Here is a 14,945-nt window from a genome sequence, read left to right as displayed (position 1 = left end):
CTGAATTATGTTTTAGACATAATCTGTTATGGGACAACTTGACCACACAAACTAAGTTAGGAAAGGGAGAATAATCCTTGAGCTAAGACAGTGTCACATGTTTTGTTAAGTTTTTTTTATATATATATACGTGTGTGTATATATATATTATCAACACGTTTTACAATAAATACAGCTTTTTAAAATAAATACAGCTTGTTTGGCATTGGTATACGCAGGCAGTTCTAGTAGATACTGTTAGTCTGTTCTACTTTCTCCCACTCCTTCAGCTTTCTCCCCGTGCTCAGCAGGCCATCATTTGAATTTATTGGTAGTTCTACAGAAATTGAATAGTGTGAGTGGGAGGACAGCCTCTAGCAATTAAGAATAAAAGCAGGTAAGCGAGCATAAATCAGATTAGAGAAAAACAAGTGTGAGAACTTAAGGTAACAGAGCTGGATTTTGAAACCGACTGGAAAACAATAAACAGACACTGTAAAGCCCAGAGTTATCAATATAGGTATCAGACCAATTTATACTATGAAGCAAAAGTTAGCACAGTAACAGGTGCAGTGCAATCAGGTGTAGCCCAACATGATACATGCCTAGGCTGCTACTGGGGGCGTAATAATACTTTTTCCTTACTTAAAAAAATAAATAAAATTACACCGTCAACATAAATGATAACTGCAAATCAGGACTGCCTTTTCCTCAGCAAAAAAAGGATGCTATAACAACATGTTTTGAATAGTAACTTCATTGAGTCTTAAGGGTCAACATTTGAAAACTTCTCCACCCCACCCCTAAATGAGGGCTAGAAACATCTCAAGAAACCTCACTGAGATTCTCATGTCAGTGAATGACAGCCACAAAAATTCATCATAGCACTAGGAAAATATTCACAAGTATGTTTTCAAAAGGATATTGTTATTCAAACGGAAAAAGAGTATCACACCACCACTGTCCAACAAACCAACCATTTCAATTTATTAAATCCATTAAGCATTTTATTACTGCTGCATCCATGAAATACATAAATAGCTACTATAATATTGCTTGTTGATGTAAATACAATTCCAAAGATGGTTTCCCCACAGTTTCTGCCTTTAGTATGAATGTTACAGCAGCGATTCTAAAGTCCTCACTGAGGACAGTATTAAGGTCTTTACTTTTCCAGAACTGTTTCCACTCCCATCTTTAAGAGAGAACACAGTATAGGTGGTTTGTTATGTAAGAATATTCGTCATTAGTCATATAGACTGAAAACCAAGTATGTACCAAAGCAAATCCACACTTGACACCATTTTAAAATCTTTACTTCATAGGGAAAGGGCTCCTGCAGTACAATCACTGATGCAGGCTGAAAATGCATGGTAATTTGTGCCTTAATTTTGTATAGAGTATGCAATAAACATTCTACCAAGTCAGAGCAACCCTTTTAACATACAACAGATCATATGAAACATTCAAATTTCTCAATGAGCACCTGGGAAAAAAAAATTAAGCTCACTGAAAATGTAGCTATTTTTTTAAAGTTTCTGAAAGGAAATCTGAGGATTTCTGAAAAATAATTATTTTCACCTACAGCCCACCAGCATCACCAGGTGAAGTCCTCAGAGAGCTAACAGCAATACTGTTACTACTATTGTCAGTACTGGAGTACAAAGAAATGAACACTAATCATCATAATGGTTAATTGTTCTGTTTGGTATTTAACAATGCAATTATTAAATTAATTATAAATTAAATTTAACAATTCAATTTTAAATATTAAGTATATTAACATGATCTAGTAAACATTATATTTAAGATAAAATTAGTGGCCAAAATAGACAACATGTGCCTTCTGTCTGCTAGCTGCAACAAATTTCCACAACACATCTCATCCAGCACACATGTGGCTTCCCTGCCAGGGCAGCCTGCTATGAAACCCACCTTCCCCCAAGAAGCCAGACGCTGCTGTAATCAACACCTCTCAAGAACCACAGCCAGAAGTCTTCTACTTGGACACACATCTCATCCAAGACATTCCCATATATTCACTCCTTTCAAGTTCTTCCAGCCCCAGTGGAACTCACACTGTGGCTGTGGCTCAGCCTGATTTTGGACAAGACATCCACTACTACTACTCCATAATCAATACTATGGAAACAACTCCTTCCACACATGTCTCTAGGACAGGTAAGCAAAATTATTACTTAGGCAAAAAATTCATCTTACATCTGCTTCTAAGATAAACCACTCACTAAGAGATCGCCACAGAACAATTTTAACTGTTTGGAAAAAACCCTGCTCCTAGACCCCAAGGCTCGCTCAAACTTCCACTACAGTTCTTTACTATGTTCTCCATTTACTGACAATATATCTGCTTCCTCATGTTTTCCCCATTAGGCAAGCTCCGACAAAAACCTGAACTTGTGTGTATTCTGCTCCTGAATTACTGATGGCAGCAGAAAGTGCAAATCACTACTGCACAATCAAACAAAACAGCTAACATGCTTTTGCAGGAAGGTTTTGCATCCATTCCTATTCTCCAAAGCATTACATGGAAAAAGCCTAGAAAATGGTGTTCCTACTACTAATAATACTCCTTCTTTCCAAGGCTCCATGAGGATCTTGCTCTACTTCTACAGTTACTCCATTAGGCAATTACAACTTCTATATTCTGCATAGGCCTACAATATAAATCTGTAGAAATCTCTCAGGGAACACTACAACAAATAAACACAGGCATGCTACATTTATTTTCTGCATCTTCTTTTCAAAAGAGCTATGATAATATCAAGTCTGTAGTTACCTGCAAATTTTGAACACTGAAAATATATCTTACTGTCTTGCTTTCAATTCAACGTCCGTTCTATTCTCAATTTCTTGTTCCTACTTTTAGATTCACTCCAGCAAGCTTAAAAACCACAGTATTAGACAAGCATCCTTAGGCTAAGGTATTTATGTATTTTTTTTAATCTACAAGTAACAAAATAGATATTTCCTCCATACACCTAACAACTACCTGTTACATGCATATTACACAACATATGATGTCCTTTATTAAGGGAGTGAATTTCAATGAGTCATTTTCTCAACATTTCCATTCTAGAAATAATCACCTTCCTTCAAAGTGTCCAGTAACGTTATGCAGCTGCAGCAGACCACATCATTTTTCGCATATTATTTTATTAGAAACAATGTGTTCTAAAGTCAGAACTGGGACTAACCACAATCGGAGTATTATTTGATACACCAAGGGATTTTTTTATCCTCAACTACCACTTGCGTATTTCTGTGCTGCAGGAGAGTTTAAGCACTGCTTCAGCTGCACAGACACTAACACTCATACCAAACTGAGTTTAGAACAACAGGAAATCTTTCACATTTTCAGCACGGCAGATTTCTCTCCCCATCTTTCAGTAACATTCCAATCCTCCCTGTGTAATACACACAAACAGGAAAGTTTTAAACGTGAATTCAAGTGTAAAGCAGCAAAAAAGCAGTAACAGTAGGAACAAAAATCATCACAGGGAGAAAAGGAGAGATTCAGCAGCATAAGAAAATTCAATGATTGTGGGCTTGACAATGAAACTGAGGGTTATTTTAACAGTGTATCAATCTAATGATATTAAAAATTGAGATTAAACTATATTTTAGGGCTCTCAAATGCTATTAGTAAGGCATCCTGCTGCTTTTTGAGTTGCTGTATGGATATCACCAAATCATTTTAAACAGCGTAGCCACTTGTAAAATGGAGTCTTATCTCCTCTTATAGCTAATGTTTCTATTCCAGATTGAATAATTATTCCACAGGCTGCTTTTCATATTTTTCAGGTGATTATGCTGGCATTTCTTTGCCTCTAAATTTGAAACATAGATTCCATTTATGCAGACATTTCTTTGTCCAGATTTAGGACAAAACAGTGGATTTTTATTGCGCAGAAGTGGCACTTACTACTAATAAAAACAATTTTGATGTTATATTAAGCAATCTATACTAGTAAGTCCCTAGAACATACCTACTCATGAAAAAACACCAATGAAAAAAATCTTGTGGCATCTAAGTTTTTACCACACGTCAATGCCGTAAAAAAATACCTCTCATCCTCATTTATACCAATTTAATTTTGTTATTCATAAGTGAATGAAAAGTCTTTACCTAACTATTTGTTAATTCCAGAAGATTACACTTAGTCTCAATGATTACTCATCGAGTTCATGACCATGAGTAGTTGCTTTGCTATGCTTCTTACTAGTCTTCCAACATGAAGGTTATGTACAAAGAAACCAAAATCTTTGAACAGAGAAAACAAACAAGAAAAGAAGAAAGCAGGAAAGTCATTCCAGTGTGAGTGAGTAAGCCACAAGTACCTGCCACACAACCTACAGCTTACCACCAGCCCAAGCAGAGGCAATACTTTCCATATGGAAAAACACAAGCAGCAGTTTTAGAAAAAAAAAAAATTCACCAGTGAAAACAAAAAACAATGCAACCCTTCATATCAACTACAAAGCATCATTTTCAAAGTATTACTTATAAAAATGCTGGCTCTTACCAAAAAGATACAGGTGGTCTTATCTGTGCTGGAATACACAACTGTTGTTCTAAGACAAATCTTGCATTTGAGGACCTGTACTGGTATGTAAGTCAACTTGTCAAATGCTTCCCCTCTCTGAGGGATATTCTATAGCTGCAATTACTATTCCCTGCTTTTTTTAGAATATATTAAGTGGGTCTTCTGGGATCACCAGGTTTGGACTATTTCAGATGGAATACTGTCCCCCACAACACTGTCTTTTGGCGAAAATGCTATCTGCCTGTGACAGTGCATGGGAAGTGAAAGCCAATGAATTACAGGTCTTTCAGTCAATGGTGTGACGTAAAAAGAAGAAAAAAACCAAACACGCTCACAATACAAACCTTTAGAGACAGCTAAATAAGGGATAAGAAGTCCAAAGTCAACAGCGCTTTGAGGCACAGTCATGTTTTTCACATGATACCAAGCACCATGATCAGTATTCACACATACCTAGTTGCACAATATTTGCCCCAAGTCTACTGTTCCAAATTACACCAGTTTCAGTTTGCTCACATCAGGATTCATTTTAAAGAAAAATATTTATAATAGACATAGCATGCAAGATGCCTTGCATTCATATTATAATTTATTCCTCAACACACTGAACAATGGGATCACAATACAGCATACCTTCCTATCTATGCTTGTAATTATGAGGACTGTATCACTTACAGAACCTTAAGTTAAAATTATGTAGTGTATTAATCATGTAGCGTAGAACATTTCATAAACTATACTTACCCTTGTTTTTCTTGATGTATGATTTAATGTGCAGTAAAAAACAACCCAACACAGCAGAGATGAGCAACTTGCACTCCGGAACAGAATATATCAAATAGCATATGCAAGGAAGACAATATATTATTTCCCTGAAACCACAAGAATTTTTTGAAAGAAACAGACTCATCAGTGTTAAAACAATTTCAGAATAAAATACAGACAACTTTTAGCAGAAAGTCACTGACTGAAATACGCAATTTTCTCCTATTTCAGGATGCAACTTAAAATATCAGTAACAACATGCTGTATCAGACAGAGAAAAGCATCTACTGGCTGTACTGTGAAGCTGAAAAAGCCAAAAAAAGTGAATGTCTCAGGAAAAAAGCACAAACAAACCACAACTTAGCATCATGGCAAGTTTTGTCAGTCATTTTAGCAGTAGTCTTCATCTATCACAACGTACAAAGTTGAGGATCAGGAACGCCTTTCAAGTGGAACAAACACATAGCAAAAGGTGTTGAAACACAAGAGAAAGCAGGCTAGGCAGACATTTTCCATGAAGACCTCCCAAAGTTCAAAGGATGGAGAAGCACGCGTTTAAACACAGAACAATGAATAAGAGGGTAAAAGCAGGCAATTTTGAAGAGACCAACAGCAACATGCTAATCTATACATATTTCCTCAGAAATTGACTTGAAGTTTTAGTTTAAAGACACACTAAGTTGTCACAAAACCCCTAGGTGGCAATGTATCGAACAAGCAACAAGCTCTGTGCAGCTCTTTAAGAAAAAATTAAACTTAATATATTGTACCTCTAAAGCCAGAGGAGATATTCAATCATGAACTCTGGTACCTGTAGCCACAGCAATTCACACACCCAGTATTCAGTCCAACAACATGTCTGATTCAAGCACACTCCTCAGAAAAGTGTCCAGAATCAAAGACACCACGGAACGTTTTAGAGTAGTAACTCTCCGACATCCGCCCAGCAACAAATTAAATAGCGCTAGGGATTCAGTGACAAACACCTCCTGATGCTTGAAAGACAGCATCTATGATTTGAAAGGGAGCTCTGCAGCCAGCACGGTCACCGTGATATGGTAAGAGAAGGCAGAGTGAGAGAGGAGCTAGAATCTTTTAATACATGTCCAGGGGAAACATAATTAAGAGGCAAATCATGGTCTCATTCATTTGTCCAACTGTATCAGACAATCCTAGTCAAGCCTTCTAAAACTCAACTGTTCTAGAAACTAAAATGAAAAAAAAAAAGGGGGGGGGGGGGGGGGGGCAGAAAAAAACTCCTTCCCTGCTGTGTCTTCAAAGGAAGAAAATGCACTTCTCCCAAAAAACATTTCCCTAAATCTTGTGTGTCAACTACAGATTTACTCAATCATACCAATCCATCACCACAAAAATGTAACATTCCTATATAAAAACAAAAAATGTATCATTAGTGGTTTTCAACAGATTTCATATCCAGCAACATCTGCAGAGCAATAGATTTCACTCAACCAGCCCAGGATCTTTTTTTAACCACAAACCCAAGCAACAGATTAATTTCAAAATAGCACAGGTCAGATGTACCACTCTTCCACACGGATAAAGCAGTAAGTACCCTTGACCAAACACTGCCGAACTAATATGCTGTCCCACCACCCAAATTACTTTTTCAGTTTTAAGACCAAATATTGTATGAAAGCTCACATTTAAATTAGGGATAACTTGGATCTGCATAATACCTCTGCTAAGGTCAACTTGTGAACAAACTCACATTTAAATTCATGGCCAAATTTTATATTAAGTTTGCTATTACAAAATAACTTGTTTAAAACTTTAAAATACTCCCTCTTCTTTGGACCTGAAATGAGGTCAAAGGGCTGAATTCGACATCACAATCTGTTGCCCTGGAAATCATTGCAATCTTTAAACAAAGAAGTTTATTATGAGATCTAATAGGATTGCTTGAGAAAAAACATTTTCATTCTCTTCCCAAAAGCAACACAAGACAGACAGAAAGACTGGAAGCTCTGAGTAAGGGCTCTTCCAACATTTTAATACAGAACCAAGAATATTCCCCATAACAGTATAGATGCTCCTTTTTTCTCAGGGTTTTGTTCTAATAATTGGCATTTCCTTACACACCCCATACAGTTTCAATCAGCATGGAAGTCTAAGAAAAATAAGCCACAGAATTAAAGTCCACTTACACTTGCATTAATTTAGGAAATTTAATTTTTAGTTAACCTATCCTGCTCTTCTATACACAAATTTCAGCAACCTCTTTTCAAAAATAGCTACAACAGAAGCACAAGTTACAACACTACCAAAACCTTAACTTTGCTTGTATCACAACTTGTGTACCTACACTGTTAGACAATTTATTTGTCCTCCACTGAGTTAAAGTACACCCACTTGGCTCTCCGTACAGTGGAGAATGTACAAGTATCCACTCAAACCTCTGCTTTCCTGCCGACAACAGCAGCAACCTGGCAGTCTCAACTATTTCATTTGCACTACTCAGAATAAAACTCAGTAAAACAAAATTCCAATCACTACCAAATCTTACACTTTTTTTCCCATTCTCTTTTGCTTTTTATTTAATAAAAGAAAGGTTTTATCTTTCCTAAATGATACATGCATATTTAGCAGTAGACCTATTTTTCAGCACCATATTAAAGTTCTTGACTACATCATCTGCTTGTAAATGTTCATCTCATGTAGTAAACAGGGTATAACTTATTACCTTATTTAAATATTTGTGAACTATGTTGCTCAGCCAAAAAAACACAAATACCTAACTATGTCTTTGGTAAGAGGCTACATGAAGTTTATTCTGGAGCTATGAAACATATACTAATGAAGTTGGATTCCTAACAACGTATTTGCAGTTTTATTTTAACACTATTCTACATCACCTGACTTTCAATTCCTGCTTAGACAAAGAACTGCAGACCACTCAACAGCAGGCAATATAGCTATTCTTCCCTTCTGCCAAAAAAAATCTCCTGTTCTCAAGATCTATCCATCTTTTACTAAATATAGGTGCCTTTAATGACGAAAACCTGCATTCATTTTTACTTTCATTTGACAAATGTGGTTTCTTCTGAGCATTTGGAGATGACTAACTCATTCTACATTGAATTTACACTGCAAGATGCATGCAGAAGAACATACGGATCTGGAAGAATGGAATTTTTAGGTAGCCTCTTCCTCCTTCTACATAATACCATCTGGTGCAGGACTTGCAAATAGCATCCTGAGAAAAATTTTGAAATACTCAACAGAAAGATTATGTTCCTCAAATCTTCTGGAGTCTGACATAGAATTACATTTACCCGAAGTGATCTTTCCCCTGTGATACTCAGTCTTTTACCCAAGCTGTGAGAATGCAGACACAAAAAAATTCTTTCAATAAGAAGAGTGTTTCTGTGTCTGTCCTTCCCAGTCACTACAGCTTTCACTGGTTTTCAGCATTTCTGTCATATGCTAGGCCACGTAAAAAGAGTGTCTAGCTTCTTCAGGATGAGATTGCCAGCTTCCAGTATTTTTACGGAACTTTTTAAAATATTACTTTGTACTTCAGACTCCTAGGAAGCAACACTTAAAAGATCTCCAGATTCTTCTGGAATGTGAGCTGTAGACATTCAGGTGCTTTATCTTTCTCTGAGGAAGCTCTCATGCTTGGACTCAAACTGCTCTTCTAAGACACAATCAGCCAAGTTCTGTAATCTGTACAGAAGACCATAAGTTCAACTGTCATTAAAAAAACCCCACAACCTAAAAACATTGCTCTGAATATCCTGGTATCAGACAGATCATGTGGACATGCTTCAAAGTATCTAGTTTTACCCCAGTAAATCCAGAGGAATTCCCAACACTATCCAGAAACTCACAAACATACCAAGTTATCACAGTGAGGCAATCTACTTGGGAAAATAAAAACACTCAGTTACTGAGAGGATTAATGATACATTTCGTGGCTAGCTAACTCTCACACAAATCAATCACACTAGGGATGCCTGAGAACAAGTGGACAAAAGGTCCATCACAGTCCTTCCTTCCTAGTCTTCTCCTACTTTCTCCTCTACAAAACATTCCATACATTGCTTTACAGTTCCCAAAACACAGCATGTTAGAATAAAGCTCTAAAGAATCAAAGTTAAATATTATTTCTACCAAGGGAAATAAACTTTCCCTTATGTTCAGAAACTTTAAGTTGAGGAGTTTTGTTCGGTTCCCAGATTGCACAGTACACTGCACAAAGCCTGTGAGGAGTTTTCCATAACTGGACAGTACCACTTAAATGTCAACTTTGAGTGCACAACTGATCACGCCTAAAACACTGTTATTAAACAACCAGTTGACATGTTGTAAGTTTCTAACGCACACGTAGTGTGAGGAAAGAACAAAAACAGAACACCTAAACCTGAGAAGGGGAGGCTGACAAGGTGATGGAGAGATCTTCCCGTTGAAATTTCCCAAATAATCCGTCTTTTGCAATGCTATTGGACAGAATGCTTACCACAAAACATTAGTATCTGACAAGTACCCCACTGAAACATGACCAGATAAAACAAAACAGAGAATCACATAGACCAGAAAACCCTAACCACTTGAAAAAGCAGAAAACACTTAGAAAAGTAAGAAACAAAAGACCACAAAGGAGTAGAGCTATGTTGCAGGACAATGAAAATCTAACTAGCCTATAACAAATTATGCATCAGTCATTTCAAGGGGAAAATTTTACTAAAAACATAGGCAGGAATTTGTCACTATTTAGGAAGGTGTTGTGTTTTGTCAGAAATTATTTTCTCTGCTGTGAGTCTAACAGTAAAAACACACAAGGTAAAAAATTTTAACATGGACAGCTACTTTACAGCAAAAACTTAGTAAATTTATGTTTTGCTTTTTAGCTAATACAGCAACAATTCTATCTACTAGTGCTACCATGTTCTCCTATGAGGGCTTTCCTTAGAAGGGAGAGTACTTACTTCCTTCATGAGAACAGTTCTTCAAAGCAAAGCCCTAGTACATCCCACTTGAAACCTGGACTGTTTTAATGAAGAGTTCCAATAGGTGCCTGCCCTGATAAACTGCCATACGTTATCAGTAGACTGAAACCAATGTACCACCGATGGTATGCAATACCACAGCTGGAAAAATGTCTGACTTGCTATAAAGGCTCTTGAAGATGCCTGAAAGCCTCACAAAGCCCCAATTACTCCCACCTCAAATAATACCCATTCTGCTCTGCGCTAACAGACACCTCAGGATTCCCCCAGCCACACTGGAGTACTTCGCATTCCCCTCTTCAGCCCTTTTCTTTCATTCTTCAAAGTTTAACCAGCATTTCCAGACCCTCTATTCTGCTCTTTCCCACACACCCACCCCTCTTTTCCTTGTACTTTAAGGATGCTGCAACCCAAGTCCCTAGAAGACTGTTTGCCTTATGCCAAGTTTATGGCCTTAGTAGAACCACACAGATAAATCCCCCGAAATTTATCTTAAATAATCAATGCATTAATCTTCATTAATTACAGCAGAGTAAAACAAAATTCAAGACCACAGTTCTCAAAATAATGTCTTGTCTACATTAGAGCACTTCAAAGTGAAACACACCTCATTAACACCAATATCATCTTTTTTCAGTTTCATAGGAAAAAATTATTTCTTTTTTTTTAATTACTCTTTTTGGCAGAATTCAAGGACTGGACCAAAACAGTTTATTCACAGAACACTGGAAGACTGGGATCATATCAGACCAAATCAGCAATTAACCTGCAAAGCAGTATTCATGAAACAAATGCCTCCAACTCCCCACACACACACCCTAACAGTTTCTTTGGAGGCAGAAGGGGTGAACGTCTAAACGCCTCCTGCCATAAAAATATCTTGAGGTACACAAACAGCAGAAGAGAGAAACCCACGCAAAGCCAGAGGCACAACGAAACACAACTACTAGTAGCTTTTTCTTAGTGAGTTTGGAGTCCATCTTTAACAAATTCTACTTAACTTCCAAAATATTTTTTTCATCCTACCAGGCAGAACTTCAGATTTCACAGATATCAAGAAACAGCACCTTCTATGGTTTAGATCTGCAGTCCCCATACAAGCTTCCAGTGCTGCTTTCAAACACCAAACATACAAAATCTAAACAGAACCTGGAATACGATACTGCCTGGAGAGCACAAGATTGCTCACGGCACGTTACTAATAAATTGTTGTTACACAAAGGCCAACAAAGGTTAAGAAATACTAATCCAGACATATCACCAAGCTCTAAGAGGACCAGTGCGATTATAATGCAGATTTTGCCAAACCTAGCAGGGCCAGTTGCCCTCTGAGCCAGCCCCAGCACAATGTTTTGTGATGAGGTTACCCATGCTGCTGGAAATGTCATCTTTCATGTATGATACAAAACCCCTTCTATAGTTACTAACAATACCCTGGCATTGTTTGCAACATGCAGGGTGTTGCTCTGGCTAACATCCAACTCCAGTAATAATATTCTACCTACCTACAGTAACCACAAGATGATACTCTTCATTTTCAGCCCCAAGTGGCTTTGCAGTGCAGCAGCAAGCTCTTAAAGAATTGCCATACTTCACTGCAAGTTCTGCATTTCACTGTGCATTATCTGTCTGCACAGATCAGGCATGTCTCTCAAACTGTAGAAATACCTTGAGATTACTGGAAATAAAGGAGCTCTTTTCATACGGCACAATTAGTCATATCAGCAGTGATAGCTATTTTGAGCAGCACCCATTAATCACTATCATTAGCAGGATTTCTGGTGTACCAGCATTCATTGTACCAAGAACAAGTCTTTTCCTATTACAGTACTAGTATATAAACAAAAGCAGCAGCACAATTTCTCTTGACACAATCCTGGTTTGAGTAACGAGAGGCAAGTGGCAGCACTTAAAACTACAGTCAATTCAGGGTATAAAGGAAAGCTTACTTAAAACTTTTAAGACAGCAAAAATACAGCTGATTTGCTGCAAAGAAAAAACTGGCTATCATTTGTATGCTGGGGAAGAAGAGGTACTGAAAAGTAATAAATAATGGGAAGAAGTAGGGGAAAAAAGCTCTCAGATTGGAGACAGCAGGGAAAAATACTGCACAGAAAAATAAGGTTCAAGTGGAAAAAGATTCAAGTGATCAAATACAAGTTGCTGCCTAAGAAGTGGAAGAAACCTAGACTTCTCTTTAAACATCTGTAGCAGATATTTTCATATTACTTTGTATGAAGGATTACTTACCTGCTGATCAAATTTCACTCTCAGAAAAGACCTTCCACTAGAAAAATATTCCCTGCATGCATTATTTCTAGTTTCCTAACACCCCTGAATAACTCCTGATTTAGAATGAGAAAACGCCAACAGAAGGATCTATGCCTTACACTGACCTAGGAAGCAGCACCGCAAGATGCATAGGAAGCAGAAGTTCCATGCCGCTTCCAGCCCGGCTCCTCACACCCCAAAGGTTCCATGAAGCACCAGAAATGTGTATGTTGGCCTGAAATACACCTTCTTCACAACCACCGATTAAGTACTTAGGAAGTCCTCCTTTTTAGGAGGATAAGTATGGAACAGAAAATAAAACAAGAAAATGAAACCTTATACAAGTCTTCAACTTGGAAAAACAGCACAGAAGAAGGGTCCAGCTTATCTACTGTAGAAATGCTGCCCGGTAGAAGACTCCAGCCAAATGCAAAATCACGCTGATACCCATGATACACAAAGAGCACCTGTGCACATACCAGGACTGGCCAACGCTTCTGATCCTGTGAGCTGCATACCAAAACCTTCATATGGCTGGGAGCTACACAACACGTATCACGTACCTCAGAAAGGTGAGGGAAGCGGAGTGTACTGTAGGAGCTTCAGCTGCCCTGTTGCCCATGGAAGACAACAGCTCTTCAAGAGCACCACCACCCCTCTGCAAGACAGCAAGGGCCGAAAAAATACAACAACATGGCGCAACAGCGGCCTTAAAATCCACAGCAACCTCTCCCCCAAGCTCCAGATTTGAGACTGACTAACAGCCACAGGGGCTGTTACAAAATGAGGTGCCATTTTGGGAGCCCAGCCTCCACCTTTTGCCTCCGGAGCCGCGGACTCTGAGAGGCCACGCAGCTCATGGCAGCTACACACAGCCAGTGTGTGCCACCCTTCAAGACACGGAGACATCTGTTCCTCTATAAAACCAATAATCATCATCATCATGGCTGATTTATACCTGCAACAAGGTTTACGATCTCATGTAAAACAAACAAACAAGGTCTCTCAACTTCCTTCAAATTTCTAAGCCAACATCCACCTGACAAATACATACCTGCACCATTCCCTTTCCACTCAGAGGGTAAAACCACCTCAAGCAAGGAGAAGCAGAGATATATTAGTAAAGTTTTAAGCTACAGCCCAAAACGAGTTATCCCCTCCCGCTTACGGTTACTATATGCACAACAACGTAGTAAAACGCTCGGTACCAACAACCAGCACTTCCAGCCAGCACCAGGTGAAGGATCCGCACCAGCACAGCTCACCGCAGCGGCCGCCCAGCCCGAGGCGCTCCCGCCCGCAGGCCTGCGGGCCGGGGGCGCGAAGGAAGCCCGGGGCAGGCGCGGCGGCGAGGTGCGCTCTCCTGAGGCCGACGCTACAGCCCTCCCGAGGGGCAGGTCCCACCGGCACCGCCCGGCAGGCCCGCACGGCCAGCGGGACCGCCCACCACCGGGGGCTGGCGGCGCCCGGCCGGGCCGCCCCGCCCTGAGGCGAGGCCCCCGCGGCGGGGTCTCGCTGCCGGGCCGGGGCAGGCTGGCGCCCCGGGCGGCCCTGGGTCACTATTTAGCAGGAAGGTGCGCAGGAATTCCCGCAGGCGCAGTCCCAGCCCCCGCCGCGCTCCCCGGGCTGCCCGTACACGGGTCACGGCAGCGGGAAGGGGCGGCCGCAGCCTCGCCACCGCCCCGGGCTGCGCGCCCGCGCCGTGCCGAGGCTGCCCCGCCGCCACAGGGGCGGCCCGGCCCCGCCGAGGGAACGCGGCGACAACCCCCGGGCCGCGCCCCGGGGCACCGCCGCCGCCTTCCCCCCGCCCGGAGCTCCTCCCAACCCCGGCCCCTGCCAGCGCCCCCCGCCGCGGCCCAGGGGGCTTCCCCCGCGCGGCCGCTGGACGCCGAGCTGCCCTCCCTCGCGCCCCGTCCGCCCCCCTGCCTCGGCGCCCGGGGAGGGAGGAGCGGCGGTAACGCCGTCCATGCCAGCCCGGTGCCTGCCTCGCACCGCCAGGGCCCCGCCGGCCGGGCTGCGGGGCTGCCGCCGAGCCGCCCGCGGGCAGCGGCCGGGGACAGCCCGCGCCGTGGGCCGGGGGGGGGCCGGCGGGAGCGGGGGCTCGGCGGCGCCGCTCACTCACCTGCCCGCGACAGCCCCCGCCGCGCGGCCAGCCCCGCTCTGTGTACTCCGGAAACGGCGGCTGCTCCGCGGGCGCCGGGGAGGGGCCGGGCCAGGGGGCGGGCGGAGCCGCGAGTGACAGCGGGAAGGGGAAGGCGGGAGAGGGCGGGCGGCCGCCGGCGGAGGGCTGAGGGAAGGGCAGGGGGCGGTGGGCAGCGCGGCACCGGGGGTGCCCCGGGGCGGGGGTGATGGCGGGGTGAGGTGAGGAGGGGGGGCGGCGGGCTTGTCCCGGCGA

At 41.6% G+C, this 14,945-nt stretch overlaps 1 protein-coding gene across 2 annotated transcripts in view; it reads right to left on the bottom strand.

The window, feature by feature from the left end:
- GARRE1 (granule associated Rac and RHOG effector 1) overlaps positions 1-14,772 on the bottom strand; it is a 63,290-nt gene extending 48,518 nt beyond the window's left edge. The window contains exons 1-2 of one of the 2 annotated variants that reach the window (XM_055818544.1): positions 14,673-14,711; positions 13,114-13,208 (exon numbers count right to left, since the gene is read on the bottom strand). The gene's annotated coding sequence lies outside the window, so the exon portion shown is untranslated. Of the gene's footprint in view, positions 1-13,113; positions 13,209-14,672 lie in introns of both variants that reach the window. The other variant, XM_055818545.1, reaches the window with a different exon arrangement.
- Positions 14,773-14,945: the final 173 nt, after the last annotated feature.

The sequence above is a fragment of the Falco peregrinus genome, chromosome 14 (assembly GCF_023634155.1).
Source record: "Falco peregrinus isolate bFalPer1 chromosome 14, bFalPer1.pri, whole genome shotgun sequence".
Lineage (NCBI taxonomy): Eukaryota > Metazoa > Chordata > Aves > Falconiformes > Falconidae > Falco > Falco peregrinus.
Note: the sequence above shows the minus strand (reverse complement) of the source record. Positions and strands in the feature narration are given on the sequence as shown.